This window comes from Ambystoma mexicanum, chromosome 7q (genome assembly GCF_040938575.1).
Source record: "Ambystoma mexicanum isolate Mex_15411 chromosome 7q, UKY_AmexF1_1, whole genome shotgun sequence".
Taxonomy (NCBI): Eukaryota; Metazoa; Chordata; class Amphibia; order Caudata; family Ambystomatidae; genus Ambystoma; species Ambystoma mexicanum.
In genome coordinates this window covers 492,312,021-492,323,763 of record NC_090941.1, presented here as the reverse complement: position 1 = coordinate 492,323,763, position 11,743 = coordinate 492,312,021, and positions in this window count along the sequence as shown.

Sequence of the window (11,743 nt, the reverse complement as noted above, 5' to 3'; positions counted from 1 at the left end):
TGAGGCGGTTTTCAACTGCGCCAGTCACATCCAAAGTGAACCTAATTCTATATTTACGGCTCCTCCACAAGAGGTACAAGATTATATTAAATCATCCATTGACCTATATATGAACGAACTCAAATCCTGCGATGGAGACTGTAGAGTCCCTTCAGTGGCTAACATGCCTAAAATGTGCATTGCATCACAGGAATTTGACACCACAAATGAACAACAGGGCCATCAGCCAAATCTGAATAGGATTAGTGATCCACAGGCCCGCAAAGCAATGGTGAACTTGCAACATTTGCGTGCCCCAGGCAAATTGCGACTTTACTCCTTTAATTTAAAGTGTCGCGCTGCACCATTTCCCAGCTATGTTCTCAACAGGACCAGCTTTTTGAACCTCTGTTCTGATGTGCCACAGCTGAAAGAACTTTCTACTACTGATATAGAATTGGTGGAATTTGCAAATTTACATGACCTAGCGGACGTTAGAATATACGTTCGTTCGGGTCTAGTGTTTAATCTACTCTGGCAAGCGAGGATGGCCTTCTTTAACATGTGCTTTATTTTATCCCAAGAAGCCAATCCGTGCGCCCACAAAATTGAGAAATCGCAAATTCCTATCTATCAGTCCCGACAAAACCAAAACGATGCAACTAAAACTGCATCATTTCCCCAAATCTCAAGAATCCCAAGTACACAAAACCATGGTATACATTCATAACTAGAAAATGACTTACACACAATAGCCCTTCTCTGTTGGAACACTAGAGGTCATGCCCATTTCGTAAATTCAATTGACGGCAATATGGACCAATATGACCTAGTGATCCTACAAGAGACATGGCTTACAGAGACCCCATGCTGAGCCTCACATGTAATTGTCTCAACACCTGCACTTAAGAAGTCTATGGGGCGCCCTCCCGCCGGTCTATTCATAGCCATTAAGCATGATTGTGGCTTCAGTATTACACAATATCCCTCTTCATCTGCTTATTTCCAATGCGTGAAACTGACTCGAGGCGAGTTAATATACATTGGAGTAGACAAAATTTAACAGCTGACTCTTTCTTCACCTGTCTCTCCTCTCATCTTGACATTATAGCTGCCGATGCCAGCATCACATGCTCCATTATTCTTGGAGATCTAAATTTACACATCCTGCCGTTTGATAATAACAACTATACGTCTGAAGAATTAGTATGGTCTAAAACCATGCGAGAAAGAGGGCTCATTATGGTCAACAATTCTGTGCTTGGTGATGTACCTGGCCACTCGACCTGGGCGTACTTGTCACGTCAGGCCACATTAGATTACATTTATATTAGTAAAAATTATTTTCCCCAGGTAGAGTCTTTACATGTAACACCTTCTCCTGCCAGCGACCATCATAAGCTTATCATGCTGCTTAAGTTGCCATCTGGCCAAAGTTCCACCTATAGATCTACCTATTTATCCTCTTTACACGTGAATAATAGTGGCTCCCGCCTGCAATGGAACCCGGGGAAATTAGCCCACTACAATCGTGTTTTGACCAGTTGCTTTAATTCTCTACCAGACAACTCCTCCAAGTCCTATGTTAGTATGATGCAGCTCTTTAAGCAGATTAAATTACCAGACCTTACCATCAGATATAAGCATCAACATATATACAATCGTGTTCTTCAGCAAAAAAAAAAAACTTAGACAAGACATACGCAACCTAAAATTCGAACCTTTGGCAAACAGACTTGCGCTTAAAAGACATTTGAAAGCAACTTACAGATGTTGGTTAAAAAGCGAAAGATCCCTTCATTATCAAAAGAACGGAGAGGAAATGTTGAAACAGATACTTACCAAATCAACTAGTGGTATCTGGAATTGTTTGAACATTGCCACCGTTAAATCGCAAGCAGCTATACTTACATCTGCTGTAACTAATGACAAATGGTGTGAGCATTTCAATACCCTGTACCAATCCCCGTTCCCAGATCTTGACTTGAGTTCACTGAACATGGTAACATAACATGCCTTTCCACTTATATTTGGAGACATTCTCTTATGCATTAAAAATCGGAGTCGTTCGAGAGCTGTTGGCCCAGATGGTCTACATAATGGCATGCTTAAGGATCATTCAATTTTCTCTCATATCTTTGTTAAGGGCAGCATACCGGACTCATGGAAACGTTCCATCATAATCCCCATTTTCAAGAAGGGCAATAGAACAGACCCTTCAGCCTATCGCCCTAAAATCCGGTCTGAAATGGATCACGCAACTTGCACACATCCAACCATGTGTTGAAATGTTACTTTGCAATATGGTTGCTTCTATTGAGTCTTTGTACAAAAAAGTGTACTATGGTTGCTTTTGTTTAAACGCACCATGAAAGCACAAATTGTTTCAATAACAAAAATTGAAAATCTAAATCAATGGCTCTGACATAATTCTTTTTCACTAGTCTTTTGAGTTGATTTATTTGATCAGTCGATGGACATAGGGCCTCATTACACGTTATGCGGTAAAATCCCGCCATTACCGGCATGGCGCTATTAACGTGTCCGGCTTTGCATGATGCCGCTAATAGCGTGGCATTACGAGTACGCGGTCACGAGCACAGCGCCATGCCGGTAATGACCCTACCGCCATGCTGCAAAAGACCCCAAAAAGTCCCTTACCGGCTTCGACGAAAGCGGTGATAGCACTTCCGACCTCCCGCTACATGCAAATAGCGGTCACCGCTAATAGCGGAGACCGCTATTAGCGAACACCGCTATTAGCGGTGACTGTAAAATTGCAGAACCGGAAATAGCATCATCGCACAGGAACGGGAAAGAGCATGGCGGCCATCTTTAAAAACACAATCCATTGCCATCCTCAGCAGCCAGGACCTGTTTCCACACGACTCCAACACCAAATCATCCCGGATACCCTGAAGATGCCAAAGGCCATCAAGAAAGGCGCAGATCGGCAGCGCAAAGAAAAATTCACCAGCGAGGAGCTGATCATCTTAACCGAGACCCTTGCCGCAAATGCCAATGTTGTATTCACCAATGACATGCGGCGTGAGACCCTCGTGAAGAAGAAGACCATCTGGGCTGAGGTTGCCCACAAAGTCAGTGCGGTGGGCACCACCACCCGCACTGTCAAGGACTGCAGAAAGCGGTGGGACAATCTACGGCTCCGGGTCCGCAGCATTCTGGCTGCAAATCGCAACCTGGCTATGGCCACAGGAGGCGGCGCTGATTCACCAATAAAACTCTGGGAGTGGGAGGAGACCTGCGCCAGCACTATTGGCGTGGAATCCATCGAGGGAGTCAGAGATATGGAGCATGGTGCGCCCACTTCATCAGATGGAGGTGAGTGTACACATTAAACAATACACTGTGAAGGGTGAGGGGCCCCCCAAATCTGAGTCCAGAACCAGCCCATGGATCCAGCCACAAACATACATGCACACAACCATGCCAATGTGAGTGTCACACCCCAACACACACACATGCACGCATCACCACATACACGTGCAACACAGACCCATTCATGCATGACCCTCCCGACATCCCCATTACCGGATTCCCAACTAAAGAGGTCCCAATGCATAGAGCGGCATGACGTAATCATTCTGCATAAGGCACGTAGAACCATCACTAATGATATTCCCTATTTTTGTCCCCCACAGGATCACAGACAGACAGTGATGAACATGGCACTGTGACACATGCTCCCCCAGCCAAGAAAAAGGCCAGGACACAGGAGACAGGTGACACCGCCACCACCTCAAGGGGCACACGGGAGGAGTGAGCACCAGCAGAGGGGTAAAGGCAGCAAGAACGCGAGTTCAACGCGCCCTGAAGCCACGGCTGCTACAATAACTGCACCCACGGCAGTGTTCCCCGGTCATTGGAAACAAGCATGGAGGGCCCGCTCACTGCTGCCACCAGTTCCACTGGTGAGGCAGCAGCTACCATGCCGCTGTCGGACGTTGAGGAGACCATTGACCTTGAAACGCAAAGGCAGACCCCTAGCCCCTGCAATCCATTGAGCCAAGCCTGCGGCCACCATCGCAATCAAGTAGCCATGGACAATCTGGCAACAACACCGTGGAAGGGCGGTGGAGCCCTCAGGTGTCCTCACCTGATGGCCGAGGCATGGACCAGGGCTCAGCAGCCACCCCAAGAGCTGGACGCAGTCGCCATGACCTGTCAGCCATCGGCCAGAGGCAGGTAGAAATAACAGTGCTGGTTGGCCAGCATGTGGAAGAGGCAGTCCGTCTGAGGGAGGAGGTTAGGTCGAATGCAAGCCAGACAAGAGAGGGCATGGAAGCCTGAACAAAAAGGCTTTGCAAGGAGATGGCCCAACTGAGGCAGGTCCTCACACGCATAGCAGACGCTATGGAGTGACAATATCCCCCCCACCACAGGATCAACCGGGCACCTCCTCCTCTGCGAGTTCACGTCAGACAAGCCCCTGCCGCCGCTCCTTGCACACCATGAGGAGCACGCCATCCCAACCTCCCAATGGCGGTGGAGGCCATGAGAAGTAGGGCCAGCAAGAACTAGCTGGCACATGTGCAGCAGGACACCTACGCACTACAAGCCACACATGGGGGTGTTGTGGGGGGAGGTGGGAAAGGGTGTTTTTGGGAGTGTTGTGGGGGGAGGGGGGAAGGGTGTTTTTGGGAGTGTTGTGGGGGGAGGGGGGAAAGGGTGTTTTTGGGAGTGTTGTGGGGGAGGGGGGAAAGGGTGTTTTTGGGAGTGTTGTGGGGGATGGGGGAAAGTGTGTTTTTGGGAGTGTTGTGGGGGGAGGGGGAAAGGGTGTTTTTGGGAGTGTTGTGGGGGTAGGGGGAAAGGATGTTTTTGGGAGTGTTGTGGGGGATGGGGGAAAGTGTGTTTTTGGGAGTGTTGTGGGGGGAGGGGGGAAAGGGTGTTTTTGGGAGTGTTGTGCGGGTAGGGGGGAAAGGGTGTTTTTGGGAGTGTTGAGGGGGAAGGGGGGAAAGGGTGTTTTTGGGAGTGTTGTGGGAGCAGGGGGAAAGGGTGTTTGCACAGTTGGGGCCATGCACTTTTTGTTCACAAATTAATCATAATACACTGTTGACAAGTTGGGACACAGGCTTGGTCTTCATCATTGTGTATGTGTACTTTATTGGGGATTGCTGGCTGCCTCTGTGGTATGACTGGGTGCACTGGTGTGGCTTGCTGGGCCAGTATCGCCCTGCGTCTCCTCTGTGCTGCCTGTTGTTGTTGGTGCTGCAATGCAATCATGTCCTCCAGCCCATGTAATGCTGCAAGTATTGGAACCATCTTGGTGTGGGAAGGGGTGTGGGAAGGGGTGTGGTGTACTCCTTTTGTGCTGCCCCAGTCTCCATTGCCTCCACCTGTGCTGTTGTGGCCACCTGTGGCACGTGGGGACACTACTCAGCTCTCTTAACGTTTGGTTTGCGATGCCGGTATTTCCTCCTTGCCGGTATGGGCTTCTTCGGCCAATACCATGCCGCTATTAGCATGTCCGCATGCCTTGTAATGGCGTGCTATTAGCGCCATGCCACTATTTCCGACCTGAGGGGCCACGCGCCCACGGACTGGCCGCTATTAGTGGCACCGTTCTTAGCGGTGCCGCTAATAGCGGCCAGTCCGGGTCATGATTAGCTAGGGAATTTAGCGATACCGGTAATCCCTTACCGGTACCGTTATTTCCTTACCGCGTAACGTGTAATGAGGCCCATAGTATTTTCTCAATACTTGTTGTGAAACGTAGAATTCTGTGGGTAGCGCAAGCAGTGACTGCCTGGCAAACACTTGATATATCCTGTTTTAAAGTTTTTTTTGGAGAAATTACCCTTTTTGCTTTCACTGCTGCTGCACACCTGACAATTACCAAACATCTCAGGATATATATATATTTCCTATTTATATTAGGAGGTGTGCGCACGTCCAACTCAAGGACAATTTCTCAATCACACTTATTACCTTTGAAGTGTACATGTGTTTGCCACCTTGGCCATTCCCACCCTGCCAGCCCCCTTGGGAGCACAGGGCCACAGGTGTGAACTGCCATTGATACTGGAGAGGGGATGGATGGGCATGAGGCATACAGATGAGGCCCGGAACACTGCTGATGGGAGACACACTTATGTGGATTGCAGAGCCGGGGTCTGCAAGAGGGGAGCCTGGAGACAGTGGTTCTGGTGAGGCCATGTGAACAATGGCCCCTGCACGGTTGATACCTTTGAAGTGTACAATGGGGATGGATTGTTGCGGAGTAGGTGAGCGTAAAAGGGCACCAACCATTCTTTCATGTCCCTCATAGACTTGCCACCAGATGCCCACACTTTTATTCATTGTCTCTTATTTATTTATTGTTTATTTTATGTATTACCTTATTTATTTTATTGTTATTCTATGTACTGCACTGCCCCCTCCCCCTTTCCCCTGTGCTTTCCCCGTCTCCCGTCCCCTGCTCTTGCACAATCTCAATGTCACCTGGCCTAGTAAAATCGTTGTCTGTCTTCCCTCTGTTCCTCCTCCCTTGTCTCATCGCGCCTTGAAACTCTTGTGTATAGGCACGTTATGAATGCCATATCATATCATAGACAAGTGAGCGTGTCCTTGATTCACTGGAAAATTGAATCAACTATTCATAAAAGTTCATATGTATTTTATTTTTATGCTGATGTTGATAGCAAAAATATACTACAAATTGTATCATTCAGGGTGCAGCACAGCCTGTGAAAATCCCCTGTACTATCCGCCGTCACTGGGGAATTTGGCACGAATGGCTCCAACGACACAGGCGGGTATTACTCGTCGAACGCAGAATCCAAGCCTCCCATAAAGCCAGCATGTAAATGAACGGTAGGCCACCAGGCTGTACCAACTGTGGAAGAGAAACATACATACTGGGCTGCATTCCAAGTCCGGCTGTTGCTGCCGGACTTGGAATGAATTACCGCCTCTGTGATTGCCGGAATCACCGGGGCATTACAACTCTGGTGACACAGTAATTCCAGAGGCGGAATTCCGTAAATCCCCATTCCCATGGAGTCCCATAGGACTCCATGTGGATGGGGACAATGGAAACACTGGTTCCGCCTATGACGGAGCCGGTGTTTCCATTTCCGTCTGCATGCGGGTGGCGTTACTCCCGCCAGGTCAGACCTGGCCGAGTGACACCACCCGCCTGCAGAACTCGTGGTCTGCCGGTGCGGAAACAAGGGTGGCGGCGGGTTTACCGCCACTGTTGTTTCCGGACCTGCAGGCTTGTAATGAGGCCCATTGTATTTAAATGAACCTGATAAGTGTACAAAACCTTACTTGAAAATGCACCCTGTACCCTATGGCATAGTTGCCCGTACAAACGTTACTTCATGGATCAATGAACTTGGGCTTTACACACATTAGAAAAGTGAACACACATACAGGGCCTCATTCCGAGGTTGGTGGTAGTCATGGCGCTATTTGCGCCATGACTGCCACCAATAACGGTACCGTGTCCGGTTTGGTGCAATGGAGACTTACCGGTCTAGTCACACCTTGGCCCCATTCACCAAACCATTCCCCATTCCCATTTAAGCCCCCATAGAGCTCAATGGGAATGGGGAGAGTGCAAATAACGGACCGGCGTATGCCAAGCCTGTTATTTGCTCCCAGGTCCCTTAACGGGTCCCGTCCTTAACACCTGGTCAGACCAGGCGTTAAGGAAGGGACCCACTAAGGGACCTCGTAGTAGGGCGATAAGGGATTACCAGCACCGGTCTCCTTACCGGTGCCCGGTATCCCTTACCGCCCTACTCGGAATGAGGCCCACAGTCCATAACGTTTGGGGCACAGAGAAATAGTGTTTCTTAGTTGAACACGAAAGACACATAAGATGAACACTCTGATTTCCCAAAAGCATGAGAAATGTATTCAATTGGCAGACTACATTCATTAGGCAGTGATAGATCAAAGTTACGACAATATAGGAGACAAACATGAAATGTTAGTGGCCTCAGTGGTCAAAATGACATCCCATCTAGAGTACACTTACTCGTTTCTTGGATAGCGAGGGCAACTGTTGCGCGAAGTTCGGCCATAAGCACCATCATAATCCTCAACACGGACCTTGTGAGGCAGGCTGCTTTGAAGTCATGCAGCTCGGTAAAGCATAGCGGTGGTGTGTCTTCTTCCGATATGTAGGCCGAGCATCCAGAGTTTTCTTTGCAGTAGCAGTTCTCCACCTTGGTTGGCATGACCTTACACCGATTGCAGGTACACCAGGTGGAAATGTCTTCCATGCGACTAGGCTCAGGATCCAGTGATTCGTCTTCCCAACTATTGTCCGATGCCCCCTCATTTCCACATCTTTCTCTAGCAACTAATTCTGCCTCGGAATACTCCGGCTCGTACTGGTAACGCTGTATTGTTGCCATTATATTACAAATTGTTTAAATCAAATGCAAGTAACGATTGAAATCAATAGTAATGCTAGTATAAGTATCTGTTCGCAAGGCATCCGCGCAATGAAGATAGCTGAACAGAGCAGAAACAAGTCACAGGCTATATTTTTAAAAAAAGACAGTGTAACGATTGAAAAAAGCAATTCTGATGTTGTCTGATGAGAAGCAGTCTGTTTATACTTATTGAGGAAAGAGGCAACCTGCCATTTCCATAGAGACATGTCATTAGCTGGCGCACAGAGAACGTTGACACGAGAAGTGCATTTGCGCTGTGAAATGGGCCGTGCGCGTCTAGTGATGTCAGCTTCAGGGGCAGGTGATATGATTTAGTGCAGCAGAGGCACTTGAACTTAGGGCGATCGATCCACGGATAAGATTAGCACAAGATGGCCGTGCCCGACTCGTTGATTTCACACGTGTAAAAGTGAGGAAAACTAAGGTAAGGTGCATAGGAAATGTTTTTACGATCGATCACAGTTTGCTTAAAACCACATGCCCGAACGCTCGGGACAATAACATTTATGAGCACACTATTACTTTAAATTCCTTAACTGGTTTGGGTTAAAACTCTCCATTAGTTTTTAAGATATTCGACAGAGGATTGGCCACCAGGGGGCACACAAATGACTCCTCCTTTTGTGTGAGCTCCGTCCTCGTAGGTCCCTTAGGTGTTCTGAGCCCCCACCTCTGGACCCACCCACACTCAAAATAACGGAGCAGCTGTCGGAAGTGTGCCTCCACACGACTGTAAAAAACCCGATCCAAAACGGTGTGTGGAAAGCTGAGAAATCCGCTTTCCCCAGCGGAGCCCACGTGTGACTACCCCGTGGCGCTCCGTAACACTGTGACACGCCGGGGACAACCAGCAACAAACATCAGCCCTGCGGAGTTCGTGTGGCCTGCCCTGCCGCCCCCCTCCCCAGGCATCCGCCTTCTGCTGCGGTGTGATCAGGGGGATCGCTGTTGCCGGACCCGGCACTGCATCTGCCTTGCTTGCTGTGACAGAGGCGCCGGCTACAGCACAGGGAGCGCTGGACCGCAGGGAGAAGGTACACGGCGCCCCTCCATCACCACTAGCTGCGCCGCGGGATCACCCCGCCCCACCGCCCAACCCCCGGCTGCCTCGACGCCCACTGTACTGCTGTACAGGGCACCCACGTGCCGGCTCCTCCCTCCTCTCCACTGAAGGACAGCGTTATACGCGGCAGGCCCTGCAGGCATGGCGCCGGGGGGTCTGCGCTTGAGGGAGAGCGCGAGGAGCAGGGAGAGACCTGCGTGCGTGCAGAGGACTCATGCTCCCTCCAAGACTCCTCAGACTGCGTCATTATACTGAATGCTGCCTATGTAGGCAGAACCTAAGAAACAAGAGGGGAGAGAGGGGGAGAACAGAGAGAAAGGAAAAGACAGAGAAAGAAACAGAGGCAACAGAGGGCACGGACCTCCATATTTGGGACCCTGAACCCTACCACTTGAATACCCACCTTGCATACAGACAGAGGCAGCAGGGAGCATAGGCCTCAACCTCCTTGGCCCTGAACACTGCCACTTGAGCACTTACCTTGTTTATAAGGCACTGTGCGTCAGAGCAAACAGTGACTATATGAGCCCTATTATTGCATTGACACCCTCCCCAGTGCACCTTTACCTCTAGAAGGCAGCATCTGTACGCAACCCCACTATAACATCCACGCCAGACGGGGAACCTTGTTGGGGGATCCCCCCACCCAGGACTCCTTCAGAGGCATTGCACCTAGCCCATGCTCCACAGAACAAATTAATGTGAGCAACCTTCCTCCAATGAGCTGTCCCACTACCCTTGCATTATCAAGAGTAACTTGCTAGAAGGACGAGGAAACTACTTACCCCGACCCAGAGGCAATAAGGAGTGTTCCCAGCCCCAGCAACCATCGGTGGTGCTACCCCAGACTGCCTGCTGTCCACGACAACCCACAAGCACTAATAACCAGTGATCACTGAACCACAAATTGACTTTACATAGAACGGTGAATTGGTACAACCGCCCTCCCTGAAAGACATAGCCTAGGATGGCCCCCTGAAGATACATTCTCCTCCACGCGAGACCACCTATTGAACCCCGGAGGTGCATTTTCGGCCCCGTCACGAACCGTGCAAAGGCCAGAAAGCAAGGACCAGCACTGCTCCTGCCACTCCGCGTTTTAACAAAGAGGGTAAGGCCCCCGTCTACGGGGCGTGTGCCTCCTCTGACCTAAGATCCACCCTATGATCGTAAAAAGTAAGCTTGCTAAATATACCTACGCCCCGTCCGTCCCGGCCCTTGAACAGAAAACGACAATGTCAACAGATGCAGCGGAGGCGGGGGCCGCCGCCACCAAGGGGGACATTGCTGCTTTACTATGTGAAATAAAGACAATGGGGGCCAGCCTGGGTGGCAAAATCGACAGGATCACTCAGAGAATGGACAATTTTGAGGAGAGATTAGAAGGTGTAGAGAACAACCAGGCTTCAATCGACACTCTCGAAGCCCAGATGGACACGAGGATTTGTAACATTGAAAAGAGGGAGGAGGAGATTCGCCTAAAAATGGACGATTTGCAAAAAAGGGAAAGAAGGAATAACCTCCGATTTTTTGGAATCCCAGAGATCGAGGGAGAAACCGAAGACTCGCTCAAAACCACAATTCACAATATCATAAAAATCCTAATGGCAGATGAGGAGATAGACAAACCCAAAACGGAGAGGATCCACAGAGCGTGTGGGCCCCCGGCGGACCACACTCTGTCCTGGCAAGGTTCCACCGATACCAGGACAGGAACAGGATCCTGACGAAGGCCAGATCCGGGGACTCGCTCACACTGGGGGGTGCACGAATTACTATCTTCCAGGACCTATCCTCCTTCACACTGGCGCTGAGGCATCTCTGTAGCCCCTTGACGAGGTGGCTTAAGGAACAGGGCACAAGATATAGGTGGGGATACCCCTTCTCCCTCACATTTGAGCATGGCAGTAAGAGGATTGTCCTCCGATCCGAGCAGGAGATCAAGGACTGCATTACAGACATACTTGGAATGATCCCGAGAGGAAGCGAAAGCGACGTGCCTGAACAAGCTGGAATGCAGTGGGAGCGCCAGGGTCCTAGAAGAAGAAAAGTGAAAGGGTCAAGGAAATACAGGCGACCAAATAACACACCCGATAATGGAAAATGAACAAGAACTCTGAGAACCTTCCACGTCGGCTGACTGAAATCTACGTCTGCAATCTCCGGAAATAATCCCCCATCATCCGAGGGCGACAAGATCACCAACAGGGAGAGGGCATCCGACTACAAGACCTCCCTCTGAAAGGAGGGGGGAAATGGACGTCCGAAA